Source organism: Narcine bancroftii, chromosome 7 (assembly GCF_036971445.1).
Source record: "Narcine bancroftii isolate sNarBan1 chromosome 7, sNarBan1.hap1, whole genome shotgun sequence".
NCBI lineage: Eukaryota > Metazoa > Chordata > Chondrichthyes > Torpediniformes > Narcinidae > Narcine > Narcine bancroftii.
In genome coordinates, this window is record NC_091475.1 from 160,858,242 (window position 1) to 160,879,212 (window position 20,971).

Below are 20,971 nucleotides of genomic sequence, written 5' to 3' on the forward strand. Positions count from 1 at the left end.
CATATTGTTCTCAGCATTAACTAAGAGGTGGGCAGTTTTTAACAAACATGTACCCGGGTTATCAGTGAATCCCTTGAGCTTCCCTTCAGTGTCATTAAGCCTCAAACTCTGTTTGAATACCTGGTAGTAAACAATTGATTCAAAGCATTTCCTAATGTTTTTATTGCTTTGAGGATTTACTGTAACAGTCACATCAGGCGAAAGAAGTTTTTCAAAACTAAAACTGATTAAAACATACTTACGGTCAACAATTTCACAAGAGAGACTAAACAATTTGGCAATGCTATCTATAGAAAATGACATTACTAAAACCATTGACTTTGAAATTATTTTGAAAGATTTTTCAAATAAAAAAGCCAGAAAAGTCTGTTTCTAAAAGACCTGCATAAAGAGTATGTCTGTAATTGTCTTAACTTATATTAAAAAATTAAAACTTTCATATTGTCTTTCAATATTTAGTATATCAAGCATTTAATGCTTTTCGGCAACGACTGGCATACTACACAAAATATAAAACATCAATTTCGACTTTTGTAGAGTAGAGGCCCCGCTATCAATTTTCTAATTGGGCCCCGCAATTCCTAGCACCGGCCCTGCATACACATGCACTTAGAATGAGAAGGGAGTTAAGTTAATAATAGAAAAGTTAAAGTTTGATTCTGTTTTCATGCTTAAAGATAATTAAAACAACTTTTGTTTTAAAGCAGACACGTGAGATGGTCGCAAATCTTGGAAGCTTCAATACATTGGACGTTTTAATTACTGGTGGCCTGTGACCTGACAAATCAGTTGAAATGGCAAAAGGGTCAATCGGTGTCACGGGGTGGGGGGGGTTTGAATATGACTGAACTTAAAATCAAGGGGCTGAAAACAATTGTACCTTCACCCGCCCACCAGCGCAGGGAACCCAGCCAGCCTGGCCGTGGACGGAACCCAGCCAGCCTGGCCGTGGACGGAACCCAGCCAGCCTGGCCGTGGACGGAACCCAGCCAGCCTGGCCGTGGACGGAACCCAGCCAGCCTGGCCGTGGACGGAACCCAGCCAGCCTGGCCGTGGACGGAACCCAGCCAGCCTGGCCGTGGACGGAACCCAGCCAGCCTGGCCGTGGACGGAACCCAGCCAGCCTGGCCGTGGACGGAACCCAGCCAGCCTGGCCGTGGACGGAACCCAGCCAGCCTGGCCGTGGACGGAACCCAGCCAGCCTGGCCGTGGACGGAACCCAGCCAGCCTGGCCGTGGACGGAACCCAGCCAGCCTGGCCGTGGACGGAACCCAGCCAGCCTGGCCGTGGACGGAACCCAGCCAGCCTGGCCGTGGACGGAACCCAGCCAGCCTGGCCGTGGACGGAACCCAGCCAGCCTGGCCGTGGACGGAACCCAGCCAGCCTGGCCGTGGACGGAACCCAGCCAGCCTGGCCGTGGACGGAACCCAGCCAGCCTGGCCGTGGACGGAACCCAGCCAGCCTGGCCGTGGACGGAACCCAGCCAGCCTGGCCGTGGACGGAACCCAGCCAGCCTGGCCGTGGACGGAACCCAGCCAGCCTGGCCGTGGACGGAACCCAGCCAGCCTGGCCGTGGACGGAACCCAGCCAGCCTGGCCGTGGACGGAACCCAGCCAGCCTGGCCGTGGACGGAACCCAGCCAGCCTGGCCGTGGACGGAACCCAGCCAGCCTGGCCGTGGACGGAACCCAGCCAGCCTGGCCGTGGACGGAACCCAGCCAGCCTGGCCGTGGACGGAACCCAGCCAGCCTGGCCGTGGACGGAACCCAGCCAGCCTGGCCGTGGACGGAACCCAGCCAGCCTGGCCGTGGACGGAACCCAGCCAGCCTGGCCGTGGACGGAACCCAGCCAGCCTGGCCGTGGACGGAACCCAGCCAGCCTGGCCGTGGACGGAACCCAGCCAGCCTGGCCGTGGACGGAACCCAGCCAGCCTGGCCGTGGACGGAACCCAGCCAGCCTGGCCGTGGACGGAACCCAGCCAGCCTGGCCGTGGACGGAACCCAGCCAGCCTGGCCGTGGACGGAACCCAGCCAGCCTGGCCGTGGACGGAACCCAGCCAGCCTGGCCGTGGACGGAACCCAGCCAGCCTGGCCGTGGACGGAACCCAGCCAGCCTGGCCGTGGACGGAACCCAGCCAGCCTGGCCGTGGACGGAACCCAGCCAGCCTGGCCGTGGACGGAACCCAGCCAGCCTGGCCGTGGACGGAACCCAGCCAGCCTGGCCGTGGACGGAACCCAGCCAGCCTGGCCGTGGACGGAACCCAGCCAGCCTGGCCGTGGACGGAACCCAGCCAGCCTGGCCGTGGACGGAACCCAGCCAGCCTGGCCGTGGACGGAACCCAGCCAGCCTGGCCGTGGACGGAACCCAGCCAGCCTGGCCGTGGACGGAACCCAGCCAGCCTGGCCGTGGACGGAACCCAGCCAGCCTGGCCGTGGACGGAACCCAGCCAGCCTGGCCGTGGACGGAACCCAGCCAGCCTGGCCGTGGACGGAACCCAGCCAGCCTGGCCGTGGACGGAACCCAGCCAGCCTGGCCGTGGACGGAACCCAGCCAGCCTGGCCGTGGACGGAACCCAGCCAGCCTGGCCGTGGACGGAACCCAGCCAGCCTGGCCGTGGACGGAACCCAGCCAGCCTGGCCGTGGACGGAACCCAGCCAGCCTGGCCGTGGACGGAACCCAGCCAGCCTGGCCGTGGACGGAACCCAGCCAGCCTGGCCGTGGACGGAACCCAGCCAGCCTGGCCGTGGACGGAACCCAGCCAGCCTGGCCGTGGACGGAACCCAGCCAGCCTGGCCGTGGACGGAACCCAGCCAGCCTGGCCGTGGACGGAACCCAGCCAGCCTGGCCGTGGACGGAACCCAGCCAGCCTGGCCGTGGACGGAACCCAGCCAGCCTGGCCGTGGACGGAACCCAGCCAGCCTGGCCGTGGACGGAACCCAGCCAGCCTGGCCGTGGACGGAACCCAGCCAGCCTGGCCGTGGACGGAACCCAGCCAGCCTGGCCGTGGACGGAACCCAGCCAGCCTGGCCGTGGACGGAACCCAGCCAGCCTGGCCGTGGACGGAACCCAGCCAGCCTGGCCGTGGACGGAACCCAGCCAGCCTGGCCGTGGACGGAACCCAGCCAGCCTGGCCGTGGACGGAACCCAGCCAGCCTGGCCGTGGACGGAACCCAGCCAGCCTGGCCGTGGACGGAACCCAGCCAGCCTGGCCGTGGACGGAACCCAGCCAGCCTGGCCGTGGACGGAACCCAGCCAGCCTGGCCGTGGACGGAACCCAGCCAGCCTGGCCGTGGACGGAACCCAGCCAGCCTGGCCGTGGACGGAACCCAGCCAGCCTGGCCGTGGACGGAACCCAGCCAGCCTGGCCGTGGACGGAACCCAGCCAGCCTGGCCGTGGACGGAACCCAGCCAGCCTGGCCGTGGACGGAACCCAGCCAGCCTGGCCGTGGACGGAACCCAGCCAGCCTGGCCGTGGACGGAACCCAGCCAGCCTGGCCGTGGACGGAACCCAGCCAGCCTGGCCGTGGACGGAACCCAGCCAGCCTGGCCGTGGACGGAACCCAGCCAGCCTGGCCGTGGACGGAACCCAGCCAGCCTGGCCGTGGACGGAACCCAGCCAGCCTGGCCGTGGACGGAACCCAGCCAGCCTGGCCGTGGACGGAACCCAGCCAGCCTGGCCGTGGACGGAACCCAGCCAGCCTGGCCGTGGACGGAACCCAGCCAGCCTGGCCGTGGACGGAACCCAGCCAGCCTGGCCGTGGACGGAACCCAGCCAGCCTGGCCGTGGACGGAACCCAGCCAGCCTGGCCGTGGACGGAACCCAGCCAGCCTGGCCGTGGACGGAACCCAGCCAGCCTGGCCGTGGACGGAACCCAGCCAGCCTGGCCGTGGACGGAACCCAGCCAGCCTGGCCGTGGACGGAACCCAGCCAGCCTGGCCGTGGACGGAACCCAGCCAGCCTGGCCGTGGACGGAACCCAGCCAGCCTGGCCGTGGACGGAACCCAGCCAGCCTGGCCGTGGACGGAACCCAGCCAGCCTGGCCGTGGACGGAACCCAGCCAGCCTGGCCGTGGACGGAACCCAGCCAGCCTGGCCGTGGACGGAACCCAGCCAGCCTGGCCGTGGACGGAACCCAGCCAGCCTGGCCGTGGACGGAACCCAGCCAGCCTGGCCGTGGACGGAACCCAGCCAGCCTGGCCGTGGACGGAACCCAGCCAGCCTGGCCGTGGACGGAACCCAGCCAGCCTGGCCATGGACGGAACCCAGCCAGCCTGGCCTCCCTCCCTCCCTCCCTCAGGCCAACTAGTGCTCACCTTCCAACAGGTAACCAACCACTGGTCCCTGCGCCCAGCCGACTACACACTATCGACCCCGCAACCACTGGCACCTTCACACTCGGATTCGAAGATACCGCTGAAGCCATCAGCGCACGCGCAATCATCCGGAACGTACCACTCGCCGAATCAAGGAAAACAGGTCCCGCCCCTAAATGTTTCAATATCCAATCAGTTCGAGGCCAGCCGAAGCCGCATCACCCACACCCGCTCCGCAGAGCTGAGGCTGTGAGAAGCACGTTTAAGTATTATTTGGCTGTGTGTGGATTACTTTCACGTTTATTAACAGGAAGAAAAGCAAGGCAGTGGTCTTAGGTGACTGGTCTAGCCAGACTACCATCTACTTCACAGTCAGAATGCCTGAAGGTGCTGACAACCTGGGTCCGAGAGGCTGAATGAAGCGTGTCACAAAAATTGCAAGTGTCCACCAGAAATAGAGTCTGTGAGGGTGGCTTTACCTCTCTGTAATAGGGAAGAACCTGGTCATCAGGTGCAAGGAGTTCTGGGTGCTGCTGTACCCATCCCTGCACCTCTGCCATGGGAGTCACCAGAGCTGTCTTCATCTGGAAATCCAAAATTAAAAAGGTCCAAAGGGTCACCAAGAGCAATTCACCATACAACAGAGGTAAGGACATTGAGTGTGGCTACATCAGGCTGTGTGGGGAACAGAAATACAAAGGCACCAAGAGCCTCAATGTACTGAGGTTCTACCTGTCCCAAATGTTGTGAAGGATGGGCCTGGCCCTGTTGCCACACAATGACCTAGTCATTTGCTATCCTTTGTGGAAAAGATTTTCCAGACAAACACCTTCTGCAAGTCCATCAGACACTGAGGGACGAAGACTATATGGATACTGTGGAGTGGCTGCCTGACTAGGCCGTCCAGGCCATCTGGCAGAATGCCTCCTCACCTGAGCTCACTAACAAGTACTAGGACTTGGCCTGGCTGGCAGTGAGATGAGTCCTCTCAGTCAAATCCTTCCTTTACAACTGGAATATCTCCCAAAACCTGTTAACCTGAAACAACAACGGTGGGGTAGAGACAGTCGCCAACCACTTTGCAGATTATGGATTTGCTGAGAATGTATGGAGAAGGGTGCAAGGGTCCTTCTAATGGTTCATACTTAGCAGCAGTGTAATAGATTTATGGGCTGTTCCTGGGGACATACACAGAAGCAGACATCCAGAGTTGCTGGAGATCATCACATCAGTGAAAAACAAGTTCATTTTCATTATATTCTGACAATTTGTTTGAAACATGTTGGTCTTCAGCATACTGATATGTCAGTGAGGGATTGCTGCTGACTGGCACATTCCAGGCTACAGGAAAATATGCTGAGGGACACACTGAGGCTTGCTGCAGCCAACGGGAAGGCTTTGTGGGGAAGGACCAGTCGAGAGTCCTTCCACTACCAGACATTAATGGGCTGAGACTGGAGGGGAAGCCCCTCAAACAATGGAGGAAGGAGAAACTACAAGGGGCCACAGTATTGGCAAAAGTGCTACATAGCAAATTAGAGAATGAATGTAACTGTCCTGGAATCCATGAATATTCAAGACTCTTTTATTTTCACATAATGAAACAGATATACTATTACGCGAAATTTCATTTTGTCTGCCATAAGTCAGACAAAGATTTGCCATCAGCAGAAATTGCCCGGTGTTGTGCATGGAGGAAACATGGCCTCCCTGCCTGTCTGGAAATATTGTCGATTGTGGGTGGCCACATGTCCTCCCTGTCTGAAACTTATTCAGAAGTCACATCAGCTGTCAATCAAGGTTGCACTACACTAAAGCTGGGCCATAGCACTGTGATAGATCAGAACCTGCAGAGAGCTGCACCTCGTTAGCACAAGGAACTGGGGGTGTGTGTGTGTGAAAGTTCCCATTTATAGATTGTGCTGCACCTCGTTAGCACAAGGAACTGGGGGGGTGTGTGTGTGTGAAAGTTCCCATTTATAGATTGTGCTGCACCTCGTTAGCACAAGGAACTGGGGGGGTGTGTGTGTGTGAAAGTTCCAATTTATAGATTGTGCTGCACCTCGTTAGCACAAGGAACTGGGGGGGTTTGTGTGTGTGTGAAAGTTCCCATTTATAGATTGTGCTGCACCTCGTTAGCACAAGGAACTGGGGGGGGTGTGTGTGTGTGAAAGTTCCCATTTATAGATTGTGCGGCACCTCGTTAGCACAAGGAACTGGGGGGGTGTGTGTGTGTGAAAGTTCCCATTGAAAGATTGTGCTGCACCTCGTTAGCACAAGGAACTGGGTGTGTGTGTGAAAGTTCCGATTTATAGATTGTGCTGCACCTCGTTAGCACAAGGAACTGGGGGGGTGTGTGTGTGAAAGTTCCCATTTACAGATTGTGCTGCACCTCGTTAGCACAAGGAACTGGGGGGGTGTGTGTGTGTGAAAGTTCCCATTTATAGATTGTGCTGCACCTCGTTAGCACAAGGAACTGGGGGGTGTGTGTGTGTGAAAGTTCCCATTTATAGATTGTGCTGCACCTCGTTAGCACAAGGAACTGGGGGGGTTTGTGTGTGTGTGAAAGTTCCCATTTATAGATTGCGCTGCACCTCGTTAGCACAAGGAACTGGGGGGTGTGTGTGTGTGAAAGTTCCCATTTATAGATTGTGCTGCACCTCGTTAGCACAAGGAACTGGGGGTGTGTGTGTGTGTGAAAGTTCCCATTTATAGATTGTGCTGCACCTCATTAGAACAAGGAACTGGGGGGGGTGTGTGTGTGAAAGTTCCCATTTATAGATTGTGCTGCACCTCGTTAGCACAAGGAACTGGGGGGGTGTGTGTGTGTGAAAGTTCCCATTTATAGATTGTGCTGCAGCTCGTTAGCACAAGGAACTGGGGGGGGGTGTGTGTGTGTGAAAGTTCCCATTTATAGATTGTGCTGCACCTCGTTAGCACAAGGAACTGGGGGGGTGTGTGTGTGTGAAAGTTCCCATTTATAGATTGTGCTGCACCTCGTTAGCACAAGGAACTGGGGGGGTGTGTGTGTGTGAAAGTTCCCATTTATAGATTGTGCTGCACCTCGTTAGCACAAGGAACTGGGGGGGTGTGTGTGTGTGAAAGTTCCCATTTATAGATTGTGCTGCACCTCGTTAGCACAAGGAACTGGGGGTGTGTGTGTGTGTGTGAAAGTTCCCATTTATAGATTGTGCTGCACCTCGTTAGCACAAGGAACTGGGGGGGGGGTGTGTGTGTGAAAGTTCCCATTTATAGATTGTGCTGCACCTCGTTAGCACAAGGAACTGGGGGGGGGGGTGTGTGTGAAAGTTCCCATTTATAGATTGTGTACTCAAATGTGTGAATGTATAGAGTATATGCAGCCACTGGTATCGGAGTCCAACCTAGGTCTGATGTGAATGTCTATATAGTAATTGAGTACTCTGATGTTCTCCCCTCTTTGTGTCCTGTGTGTTAATTAAAGTTACATGTGATTGTAACACTTGTGTCCAGATTCATCTCTCATTGAACCCACTGTACTTGATACTCTTCCCAACACGACAATTGCCAGTGTGAGCAGGGTTCAAAGAGTTTTGGCTAGATACACATGAAATACTAACCATGTGGGAGATTGTACTAACAAAGATGTGTGTGTGTGTGTGTGTGTGTGTGTGGGGCTCCTATCGGGTGCATGTGAGGGGGTGCCCAAGGTGCGAGAGGCTTCTGAGGGGCTTTGGGCACTGAAGGCTTCCTGTTCATGTCAGAGGTTTAGATCTGGAGCTCATGTTTCTGATGGGGCTAATGTGTTTCTGATATGTTTGTAGAGGAGTGAATCCATGAACACTCAGAAGGGACTCTCTTTTACTTCTCTTTCTCAGATTTTAAGAGGGACCGAGCATTGTGTTGGGAAGAGAATCAAGTTCAGTGGGTTCACATAGAGTTAAATTTGGACACAAATGTTACAATCGCACAATTTTAATTAACATACAGGAGACAAACAAGTGAGAATGTCAAATGGTACTTGATAACTATATTACTTCAACAATGATATAGACCAGGGGTGGGCAACATTTTTTTAAACTGGCATTCCGTCTTAAGTATTCCCTATGCCATATAATCAGTGCTGGTCAAGAAGTTACAAACTCTATGCTTCTGTACCTTTCTGTAACTGGATCCTTGACTTTCTCATTGGAAGACCATAGTCAGTACGAATTGGAAACAATGTCTCCTCCTCAACGATCATCAACACAGACACACCCCAAGGATGCGTGCTTAGCTCACTCCTCTACTCGTTAAACACTCATGACTGTGTAGCCTGGCGCAATTCTAATGCTTCTACAAGTTTGCCAATGACACAACACTTGTCAGCAGAATTTCAAATGGCAATGAGGAAGCATACAGGAGGGAAATAGATCACCTCATTGAATGGTGTAATGACAACAATCTTGTGCTCAACATCTGCAAAACCAAGGAGATGAATGTGCACTTCAGGAGGAAGTCAGGGGAATGTGACCCAGTCCTCATCGAGGGCTCAGTAGTGGAGAGGGTCAAGAATTTCAAATTTCTGTGTGTCAACATCTCCGAGGATCTGTCCTGGAGCCTCCACACTGATGCAATCACAAAAAAGGCTCACCAGTGGCTATACTTTGCGAGGTGTTTGAGGAGATTCAGTATGTCATCGAAGACTCTCGTAAACTTCTACAGGTGTACCATGGAGAGCATTCTGGCTGGTTGCATCACGACCTGGTATAGAGGGGTCAACTCTCAAGACAAAAATAAACTCCAGAGGGTTATTAACACAGCCTGAGACATCACAGGCACCAGACCACTCCATTGAGGACATCTACATGAGGTGGTGTCTTAAAAATGCAGCCTCTATTCTCAAATACCCCCACCACCCAGGCCATACCCTCTCCTCTCTGCTACCATTGGGAAAAAGATACAGGAGCCTAAAGACAAGCACTCAGCAGCACAAGGACAGCTTCTTCCCCGCTGCCATCAGATTCCTGAATAATAAATAAACCGAACACACTGTCTTACTTTTTGTGCCCTACTATTGTTTATTTTTTATAGTAATGTTGTAAGATTGTTATACTATGTATGTGCGTCAAAACACCGAATTTCATGACTCATTCATGACAATAAATCCTGATTCTGATCTTGATGCAAAACAAATTTCATGGAACCCCTCTCTAACTTTTCTCATTTCCCCCCCCCCCACCAGATTTCTTCTGGTTTCTCGCTCTTCCTGACCTCTCACATTTTCGGTCCTATCACCTTTGCCCTCTCCCCCAGCTTCTTTTTCCCTTTATAAATGTAAATTTACCTTTTTAATCTTAGTCTCATAAAGAGTTCCATTGTAAAACATCGACTAACCATTTCTACCAATGAATGCAATCTGTCCTGTTGATTACCTACAGCAATTCTTTGTCAACCAAAGTTAAACTAACTAGCCTGTAATCACTCCAAGTGTCTAAAAATGTCCTTCTGACAACATTCTTCAATTGAAAATATTGGATAAAAATATGGTCATTCTTCTATTGAAGAGATACATGAGTATCGGGCTGTAGAGCAGCTTCTTTCCAGTGGTCACATGATGGAGTAGCAACTGATTGGGGGAAACCAGTGCTCCTTAGAGAAAAACTTAAAAAGTGGAAAAAAAACAAAGTTGTCACAAAAAAAAATACAGGAAACAGTTCATAAACATTGAAAGAAAAGGGCTCCAAAGAAGAACTGAAGAAATCACCAGAAAATTTTAAAAAAAGGGCTTACCTGCACGCTGGAACCGGGAGCTCTCCTGGGTAACGTAGCCTGCACTGTGAAGCTGGCAGGTCAACAGAGGTTGGGGCAAGAGGGCGCAGGGTGGGCTCCAGCATGGTTGACTGAAAAAGATAAGGGAACGTTAATGTGCACGCATGAGGAGTCACGAATTTGCAGAGCGCATTCCAGTCAAGACACTGAAGAGAGGGAGCAATCAACAGCAAGATCCTGTCAGCCCAACGACAAGATCCTGTCAGCCCAATGACAAGCAAAGCAGGAGAAACAGCTTTGGAAAGGGATTTCACATCAAGTGAGGATATGGAACAAGATTTAGAAGACTTGGAAGTGACAAACAAGGTACAGAAGAAAATTATATGTAAAAGCCAAAAACAAACAGTAGATATAAAGTACTTTGACAATCAGATGAGAGTGATAACTGAAACATAGAAAATAGGTGTAGGAGTAGGCCATTTGCCCCTTCAAGCCTACACCGGCATTCATTTTGATCATGGCTGATCATCCACTCAGTACCCTGTTCCAGCTCTCTCTCCATACCCCCTGATCTCCCTAGTCACAAGTACTAAATCTAACTCTCTCTTAAATATAGCTATGGAACCGGCCTCAATCACTTCCTGTGGCAGAGAATTCCATAAATTCACCACCCTCTGAGTGAAAAAAATCTTTCTCATCTCAGTCCCAAAGGACTTCCCCTTTATCCTTAAACTGTGACCCCTGGTTCCAGAGTTGCTCAACATTGGGAACAATCCTCCTGCATCTAGCCTGTCAAATCCCTTAAGAATTTTGAACATTTCTATTAAATCTCCTCTTAATCGTCTAAATTCCAGCGAGTACAAGCCCAGTCGTTCTAACCTTTCTTCATATGCAAGTCCCACCATCCCTGGTATCAATCTGGTAAACCTTTTCTGCACTCTCTCCATGGCAATGGTGTCCTCCCTTAGATAAGGAGACCAAAACTAAACACAATACTCCAGGTGAGGTCTCACCAAGGCCCTATACAACTGCATCAATACCTCTCTACTCCTGAACTTGAATCCTCTTGATATGAACGCCAACAAACCATTCACCTTTTTTACTGCTTGCTGCACCTGCCTGTCCACTTTTAAATATCTGATGCACAGCGACACCCAGGTCTCTTTGCATCTCCCCTTTTCCTAATTGGATACCATTAAGATAGTACTCAGCCCTCCCATTCTTTCCTCCAAAGTGGACAACCACACACTTATCCACATTATATTGCATCTGTCATGCATTTGCCCACTCACCCAACCTGTCCAAGTCACCCTGCACACTCTTAACAGCCTCTACAAAGCTTACAATGCCACCCAACTTCGTGTTGTCTGCAAACTTGGAAATCCTGTTTTCTATTTCCTCATCTAAATCATTAATATATATCATAAATAACTGGGGCCCTATCACTGAGCCTTGTGGTACCCCACTAGTTACTGACTGGCATTCCGAAAAGTACCCGTTCATTCCTACTCTTTGCTTCCTATCTGTCAACCAATTCTCTATCCACCTGTAGAGCTCGTCGAAAGAACCAAAGACTTGTTGATCCAAACCAAAGCTTTTATTAGCAAAAAACAGGAGCTCTTCACAGGTGGCCAACCAGTCCGGAATGATCCGACCTGGCTAGGGACACAACCCTTTAAGGCCCAGACAGTAGGTGTGGCTACGCTCTCAGCCAATCGCTGTAAGCACAGTCATTACACTCTAGATACTGTAACTATATACATTTGTGATAGGTCTGTACTATCACACCACCTCAATACCATATCCCCTATACCTTGTGCCTTAAGTTTGTATAGTAATCTCCTGTGTGGGACCTTATCAAAAGCCTTCTGAAAATCCAGGTAAACCACATCCACTGGTTCTCCCCTATCCACTCTACTAGTTACAGCCTCAAAAAATTCAATAAGATTAGTCAGACACGATTTTCCCTTCATAAAACCATGCTGGCTCTGACCAATGAATTCACCACTTTCCAGATGTGCCGCAATCACATCTTTAATAACTGACTCTAATATTTTCCCCACTACCGAAGTGAAGCTAACCGGTCTATAATTCCCTGATTTCTCTTTCCCTCCCTTTTTAAAAAGTGGTGTTACATAAGCCACCCTCCAGTCCTCAGGAACTACTCCAGAATCTAAAGAGTTTTGAAAATTTATCAACAATGCATCCACTATTTCATGCGCTACTTCCTTTAGCACTCTGGGATGCAGACCATCTGGCCCTGGGTACTTGTCTGCCTTTAATCCCTTCAATTTATCCAACACAACCTCATAACTTACACTTATTTTCCCCAGTCCTTCCATCACATTAGCCCCATGGTCCCCTATTATTTCCTAAAGATTATTCATATTTTCCCTAGTGAAGACCGAACTAAAGTAGTTATTTAATTGGTCTGCCATGTCCTTGTTCCCCATGACCAATTCACCTGTTTCTGACTGCAAGGGACCCACATTTGTCTTTACTAGTCTCTTTCTCTTTACATATCTATAAACACTTTTGCAGTCATTTTTTATGTTCCCTGCCAACTTTCTCTCATAATCTCTTTTGCCTTTCCTGATTAATCCCTTTGTCTTCTTCTGTAGAACTCTGAATTTCTCCCAGTCCTCTGGTATTCTGTCTTTCCTGGCTAGTTTATACGCTTCCTCTTTACACTTGATCCTCTCCCTGATTTCCATTGTTATCCAAGGATGTACTACCCTCCTTGAGTTATTCTTTTTCCAAACCAGGATGAACAAATGCTGTTATTTCATGCAGGTGATCCTTAAATGCTTGCCATTGCCTTTATACAGTTAATCCTTTAAGTAACATTTGCCAATCTAACTTAATCAATTAAAATGAAAACATTAATGTCACAAATCAGAGCTAATAGAGAATGTGTACTAGAAGGAGATACTAAAAAACAATGTGAAGAAGTAGAAGAGAGTAAAAGGTGTGGAAATGGACGACTGTCTTAAAGGAAACAGTGGAAGAACGGAGTAAAGAGGTCATAAAAACACAAGATTTATTAGCCCAGAAAAATGACATTCTTGAAAATGTTAGTAGGCGTAATAATATTAAAATAATGGGCCTGAAAGAAGGTGTGGAAGGTACGGACATAAAAGGATTTCTAAAACAATGGATTCCACAAGTTCTGGAGATGGAAGAACTCCAGGAAGAAATAGAAATTGAAAGAGCTCACAGAGCTTTGGCACCGAAGCCACAGGTGCAACAAAGACCATATTCCATCCTGGTTAAGTTATTAAGGAATCCGACAAGGGAAAAATATTAGGACTGGCGGCCAGGAGAACAAAAGTAATTAAAAGTCCATTGGAACATAGTGGGAATAAGATATTTTTCTACCCAGATACAAGTTTTGAACTTTTAAACACAAGGAATTTAATCCAATAAAAGACACATTATGGAGAACAGGTTACAATTTTGTCTTGTGACACCCAGCAGTGTTAAAAATATTCATCATGGGTAGACAAAACAGACTGTTTGATAACCAAAGAAAAGCTTGAGACTTTGTTGAACAACTGATGAATACTCAACAAGGAAGAGTGATTGACAGAATAAGAGACAGTTAAAGACAATATATCTGTAAATATGTTTCGAGGTTATCCCATTGATTAATAGTTGGTTTATGATGAGAACTTCATTTAAGTGTTTAGAAAATAAGTTATAAATTCTCTGGGGGAGGGCTGGGTCTGGGGAGGGCTGGGTCTGGGGAGGAACGGTCTGGGGAGGGCTGGGTCTGGGGAGGAATGGTCTGGGGAGGGCTGGGTCTTGGGGGGGATGGTCTGCTCCAAAATCAGTTGATAATTGTGATTTATACCGCAGCCCGTAAAGTTAAGGGTGTTGTGGTTGTCCTGCAGGTCAGCAAGGGCAACTCAATAAAGGTGGGGGGGGGGGGGGGTTCTCTATGTTTTCTTTTTTAGTTTCTTACTCTTTTTTTATTTTTAACTTTTTCAGGGTGTTTGTGTCAATATGTATGGAAAGATATATTAAATTCGAAATGTGTTGGGAGAAAGGGAGTTGGAGGATCTGAAAGGATGGTATGTAAAAAAACCACAGGCTAGCGGAATTAATAAGTTGAAGTTTATGACTATTAATATTAATGGAATGCATAACCAAATCAAGAGTAAAAGGATATTGACCTCACTATAAAAGGAAAAAATAGATATTGCATTTGTACAGAAAACATCTAACAAAAGAAGAGCATCATAAATTGAAGAGCGTTTGGGTGGGTCATGTGGTAGCATCATCTTACAACTCAAAGGCTAGGGGAGTGGCTATCTTAATTAATAAAAATTTGCCTATTAAAATAGAAAAAGTGTTACAGACCCGGCTGGGAGGTATGTTATGATAGATCTACTCAGGATCCTGGAACTTATTCAATGTATATATGCCAATGAGGATGATCAGAAATTTATGCCAGATATTTTTTTTTATGATTAGCAGATACACCATGTCGTTTCTTATTGGGTAGAGATTTTAATTTTTAGCTTGGATCCATTATTAGATAAAAACCTGGAAAAATACATAAAAGAGTAAACCAGCTAAATTTACAGCAAGTTCCATGCAAGCTGTGAAAATAATAGACATATGGAGAAAAGAACACCCAAAAGATAAAGGTTACTCATATTATTTTAACAGACATAAGACTTACTCCACGATTGATGTTTTTACTTTCTGCCCAAATATGAGGGAGAGTCCAAGATGTTGAGTATAAAGCAAGATTGTAATCAGATCACTCACCCTTATGGCTAACAATTGCTCTGGAGGATACTCCAATTAAAGGATATAGATGAAGATTTAACCCCATCTTGCTAAAAAGACAAGATTTTAGGCAATTTATAGAACAACAAATTAAAATATATTTTGATACATATACAAATTCTGTCACAGATAAATTTATATTATGGGATACAATGAAAGCCTTTGTTAGAGGACAAATAATGTCATTCAACTAAAATCAAAAAAGAACATTACCAAGAAATAGAAAAATTAGAAAAAGATATAGTAAATTTAGAGAAAGATTTAATGAAAGGAGAAGATAAAGAGAAAAAAAGACAATTGACTGAGAAGAAAGTGAAATATGATACATTACAAACATACCAAGTGGAAAAAATATAATGAAAACAAAACAAAGATGCTATGAATTAGGAGAGAAAACCCACAAAATCTTGGTTTGGCAGTTGAAGACAGAGCAAGTAACAAGAACTATTACAGTAACAAGAAAAGGAAATAGTCAGATTTCATATAAACCACAAGAGAGTAATGAAAATTTCAGGAGTTTTTATAAGCAATTACACCAATCAGAGGTCCTAGAGAAGAATAAGGAAAGAGATAAATTTTTGACAAATATCGAGTTACCCAGTTAGATTTGGAAGAACAAGGTAAATTAGCAAATCCCCTGATGGTTACGGAAGTATACAACACATTAATGAATCTACCAAATAATAAAGGTGAGGATGGATTCCCTATGGAATTTTACAAAACTTAAAAACTTATTAATTCCACCTTTTTTAGATGTAATAAAACAGGTGAAAGAAACTCAAAATTTACCTGAATCTTGTAAGATGCCAATAATTACAGTAATTCCAAAAACAGGGAAAGACCTGTTGTCACCATCTTCATACAAACCAATTTCCTTATTACATACTGATTATAAATTAATCGCAAAATTAATAGCAAATAGATTAGTAAATTTGTTTACCGCAGTTGGTGAAATCAGATCAATCAGTATTTATTAAGAATAGAAGGGCAGCAGATAATGTATGTAAATTTATCATTTTGATACATCTTTAGCTTGGCTTCGCAGACGAAGATTTATGGAGGGGTAAATGTCCACGTTAGCTGCAGGCTCGTTTGTGGCTGACAAGTCCGATGCGGGACAGGCAGACACGGTTGCAGCGGTTGCAGGGGAAATTTGGTTGGTTGGGGTTGGGTGTTGGGTTTTTCCTCCTTTGTCTTTTGACAGTGAGGTGGGCTCTGCAGTCTTCTTCAAAGGAGGTTGCTACCCGCCGAACTGTGAGGCACCAAGATGCACTGTTTGAGGCGATATCAGCCCACTGGCAGTGGTCAATGTGGCAGGCACCAAGAGCTTTCTTTAGGCAATCCTTGTACCTCTTCTTTGGTGCACCTCTGACACGATGGCCAGTGGAGAGCTCACCATATAACACGATCTTGGGGAGGCGATGGTCCTCCGTTCTGGAGACGTGACATACCCAGCGCAGTTGGATCTTCAACAGTGTGGATTTGATGCTGTCGGCCTCTCCCATCTCGAGTACTTCGATGTTAGGGATGAAGTCGCTCCAATGGAGCGGAGACAACGCTGGTGGAAGCGTTCTCGGAGCCGTAGGTGATGCCGGTAGAGGATTCATGATTCGGAGCCGAAGATAAGCATATAATTTGATACATACGGCACAAGAAAATAAAGAACCAGCAGTGGCAGTAGCTCTAGATTCAGAGAAGGCCTTTGATAAGGTGGAATGGAGCTTTCCCTTTAAAATATTTCAGAAATATAAATTACCAGAAAAATATATTAATTGGTTCAAAGCCCTATATAATAATCCTCAGGCAAGAATGCTAACTAATGGTTCTATTTCAGATTATTTCAAATTGAGTAGGTCAACAAGACAGGGAAGCCCATTATCACCTTCCCTTTATGTCTTGGCAATAGAAACATTGTCAGAAATTATAACAGATAGAATGATAAAGGGAATAAGGATTAAAGAGGAAGAATTTAAAAGAGTTTATTTGCAGATGGCATTATAGTATATTTAACCATCCTGAAGAATCAATAAAGAGGTTACATACCAAATTAAAAGAATATGGGGTGATTTCAAGGTACAAAGTTAACACTAACCCTAACCCTAACCCTAAGGCTAACCCTAATGTCAATGAATAACAATGTAAAAAAGAATCCTCTTTTAAATGAGAGGTACAAGCAATATGTTATTTAGGCATCAGAATAAATAATAATTTAAATCATTTGTTTAAATGAAACGACCATTCGTTAATGAAAAAGAAAGTACAAGAGGACTTGGAGAAATGGTAAGACTTGCTGATAACTCTAATAGGGAGAGTAAATTGTATCAAAATGAATATATTTCCACGATTACAATATTTATTTCAAACACTACCTATTCCCGTAATGGGAATTTTTCCATAAATTGAATAAATTGATTAGAAAATTTCTATGGAACGGTAAGAAACCTTGGAAAACCTGATAGGGACATATGCAGTTGGCAAATTAAAAAAAAACCAGAGGGCTGCCCAATTAAGACTCTTGTCGGATTTTTATAAGGTAGGAGAAAAGCCAGCCTGGCTTAAGATGGAACTATATAAACTTGGAGAAAGTGTTTCAGAACATGTACTTCACAAGTGGAATGAGAAGTTAGTACAACATAACAGTCTACCAATATAACACTATATATTAAAAATAAGGAGTAGGATACATTTAGAGCACGTTAATAAACTATCAAATACCAAATATGTTGCTAGAACAAAACCAATTAATAACTTTCACAATGAATAACATATTTTAAGGAATGGTCAAGAAAAGGAATTACAAGAAAAAAAAACTTTTTTGGGCAATAACCTACTGATATTTGAACAGCTAAAAATAAATATGGAATATCGCATAGTTCAATATTTTCATACTATTAATTAAAAACATACTTTAAAAAGCTGGGAAATTATCTAAGATTGCCAGAGGGTAGTAGCTTTGAATATATAATCATGGATACTATGATAATTAAAAAGTTTATTACAAATATGTATATTAAATTACAAAGCAAAGGAAAAGATGAGGCAATATACGGACCCAAACGCTGTTGTGAAAATGATTTAAACATACAAATAAATAATGAAACTTGGAAGGAATTATATGTGGGCGCCATGACAAATACAATAAATGCCCGGTATCGAATGATACAATATAACTGGCTTCACAGACTATACGTTACATCCCAAAAATTAAAAGAATAGAACCCAACAGTATCTGATAAATGCTTTCCCTGTAAACAAAAAATTAGTACAATGGTACATTCAATTTGGACATGTACAAAAGTGAAACCATTTTGGGAGGATTTAAATTCAATACTGATCAAATTACAAAAAAACAAAAAACCCAGAAATTTTTCTGGTAAGCAATATAAAAGAGTTAAAATTAAATTTAAACAGATTCTAAAAATGATTTTTCAAGATTGCATTAGTGGCAGCTAAAAAAAATGCATAATAATAATTTGGAAAATGGAAACACCCTTCAAAATACAGCAGTGGTTCACAGAAATGAACAAATGTATTCCATTAGAGAAAAATTGCATAACTTAAGAGACAATTACGCACAATATGAACAAATTTTGGACCTCTATATAAAATTTATTGATAACCGCAACCTCGGGCCTCCAGCTCTTAACTCTTAACGAGAAATAGTATACGTAAGGAAAAAGTGAATCATGCAATATTTAAAAGTCACGCTCCCTTTTCTTGTTTTTTTTAAATTTTCTTTTTTCTTTTGGTTCTGTTTTTTCTTCTCTCAATAATTATTGGTGGCGGGGTGGAAAGGAGGGGAGTTGGGGAGAAAATGAAAAAAGTCACTATGTATATATACATTCAAAATTTGTGTAAATATTGTTAGAGATTGGTTATATTGTGACATATTAAATAAATTTTTTTAAAAAGAACAGCATCTTCCCATGTGCAATGAAATTGTTTAATGACCAAAGGAACTCCTCACACTAACCATCTGAGACTCTCATATTCATGGAACAATATTTATTAATTTATTTGTATAAATGAAATACTTGTTCTGCATACGTATTGTTTGTCTGTGTGTGTGTGTGTGTGTGTGTGTGTGTGTGTGTTATGTCTGGTTGTATGTCACATTTTTTTGCACCGAGAACCAGAGAATGCTGTTTCGTTGGGTTGCACTTGTACAATCAGATGCCAATAAACATGATGATTTCACTATTGAAAATATTGAATACAAATATGGTCAAACAAATAGCTTTTAAAGGGAAAAGAGGGAGATGAAAACATTTATTGAATTTTAACCATTGCCCAGCAGCTAAAAGTAATGTCTAATGCCTGAGTACAAGATGTACAAAGAGATAGGATTAGGGTGTGCAGTCAGATCATGGTATTTCAGGATTTGAGGAGTTTTGAGGCTAGAAAAGTTTTACACAGTTGGGGGGAAAGTATTGGTGAATTAATTAGTGTATGTCAGTGAGAAAGGTGAGGAATATTTGATACCACTTGAAATAGACGGAGAGAAGTTTAAGCTGAGCCAAAGTCCACAAGTGATTCTAATCTGTAAATTCAGCTTGGTGTGCATGATAAAAATAAGATTCTCGAGGTAACAGAAACATAGCAGAGAGTATTTATGAAACTATATTTGTTATGGAGAAGATACAAAGTTGTAGACTCAGGCCAGATGAAAATTAAATCTAATCCAGAGATTACAATTTAAGGCAGTGGCCATGAATGGACACAGTGGTGATGGGGCTCAGGGATGGTAATTAAATTATTGTTGCGCATGGTAAAAATAAAATTCTCGAGGTAACAAAAACATAGCAGAGAGTATTTATGAAACTATATTTGTTATGGAGAAGATACAAAGTTGTAGACTCAGGCCAGATGAAAATTAAATCTAATCCAGAGATTACAATTTAAGGCAGTGGCCATGAATGGACACAGTGGTGATGGGGCTCAGGGATGGTAATTAAATTATTGTTGCGCATGGTAAAAATAAGATTCTCGAGGTAACAAAAACATAGCAGAGAGTATTTATGAAACTATATTTGTTATGGAGAAGGTACAAAGTTGTAGACTCAGGCCAGATGAAAATTAAATCTAATCCACAGATTACAGTTTTAGGGAGTGGCCATGAATGGACACAGTGGTGATGGGGCTCAGGGATGGTAATTAAATTATTGGTGAAGGAGCTGAATTTGTGACTCATGCTGAAGGAAATGGTTTTGGTTTTTCTTAGTTTAATTAGAGAATAACTGACTCAACTGAAACAAGACATAAGACAAGTTGCTTGACAACACAATGTCACTGAAACAAGACATAAGACAAGTTGCTTGACAACACAATGTCAATAGAGAGTCGAGGTGGTGGAGGGCAGATATTGTCATAGATTTTGGAAAAAATGCAGCTTGATCTATTTTATTTTACTCCACTTGTTTTATTGATGCTAGAACATATTTTCACATGAAAAATCAGTATTTCAATAATCAAGCATAAATGATTAAATAACATTCAACATTGCAAATGAGGGATCATAATGGAGCTAATCTTGCTGTCCACTTGTGTTATGTTTGCTGCTTTAAATGTCACTGCCACACAATTATTGCAGGAATCTACTTGGTATCAGCAAATCTTAATGAATATAATTTTGTATTGTAATCTGAATGTCAATAAAGAGTGGTTCTATGAAAAAGAGTAGAAATTAAGAAATATTCAACAAGAGAAAAATAACATTAATGTTTCAGGCCAATGGCCTGTCATCTGATCTGACGAGTTGAAATGTGGTGTTTCCTTTCCCAGACGCTGTCAGACCTGAGAATTTGCAGCATTTTTTTGGTTTTCACTTCTCCAGCATTAACTTAAACACCATAGTAGATGTCCATATTAAGCATGTAGTGTGAGACCCCCAAATTACTATTGCGACCTCTTTTTGACCAATTTTGATGACAGCATTACCGTTCATAATTTTCAATCCATTTTTCTCTTCATGGATACTGCTTGATCCTCCTTTTAATTTGAAATTTCCGGCAATTGCAAGAATTTGCTTTGGGCTTTCAGGGAGCGGGCTTGGATGTGCACGTTTCACGGCGCGCAACCGACACAAGTTTAAAGTCCCCCTTCAGAGAAAAGGAAAGAGCGGCGCTCGCTTCG

The 20,971-nt window shown here is 45.2% G+C and overlaps 1 protein-coding gene across 6 annotated transcripts in view; it reads right to left on the reverse strand.

Moving 5' to 3' along the window:
• LOC138739266 (ubiquitin carboxyl-terminal hydrolase 35-like) overlaps positions 1-20,971 on the reverse strand; it is a 151,259-nt gene extending 130,288 nt beyond the window's left edge. For 5 of the 6 annotated variants that reach the window (XM_069890988.1, XM_069890986.1, XM_069890991.1 and 2 more), the window contains exons 1-2: positions 20,777-20,971; positions 10,064-10,173 (exon numbers count right to left, since the gene is read on the reverse strand). The gene's annotated coding sequence lies outside the window, so the exon portion shown is untranslated. Of the gene's footprint in view, positions 1-4,312; positions 4,399-10,063; positions 10,174-20,776 lie in introns of those variants that run through there. The other variant, XM_069890989.1, reaches the window with a different exon arrangement.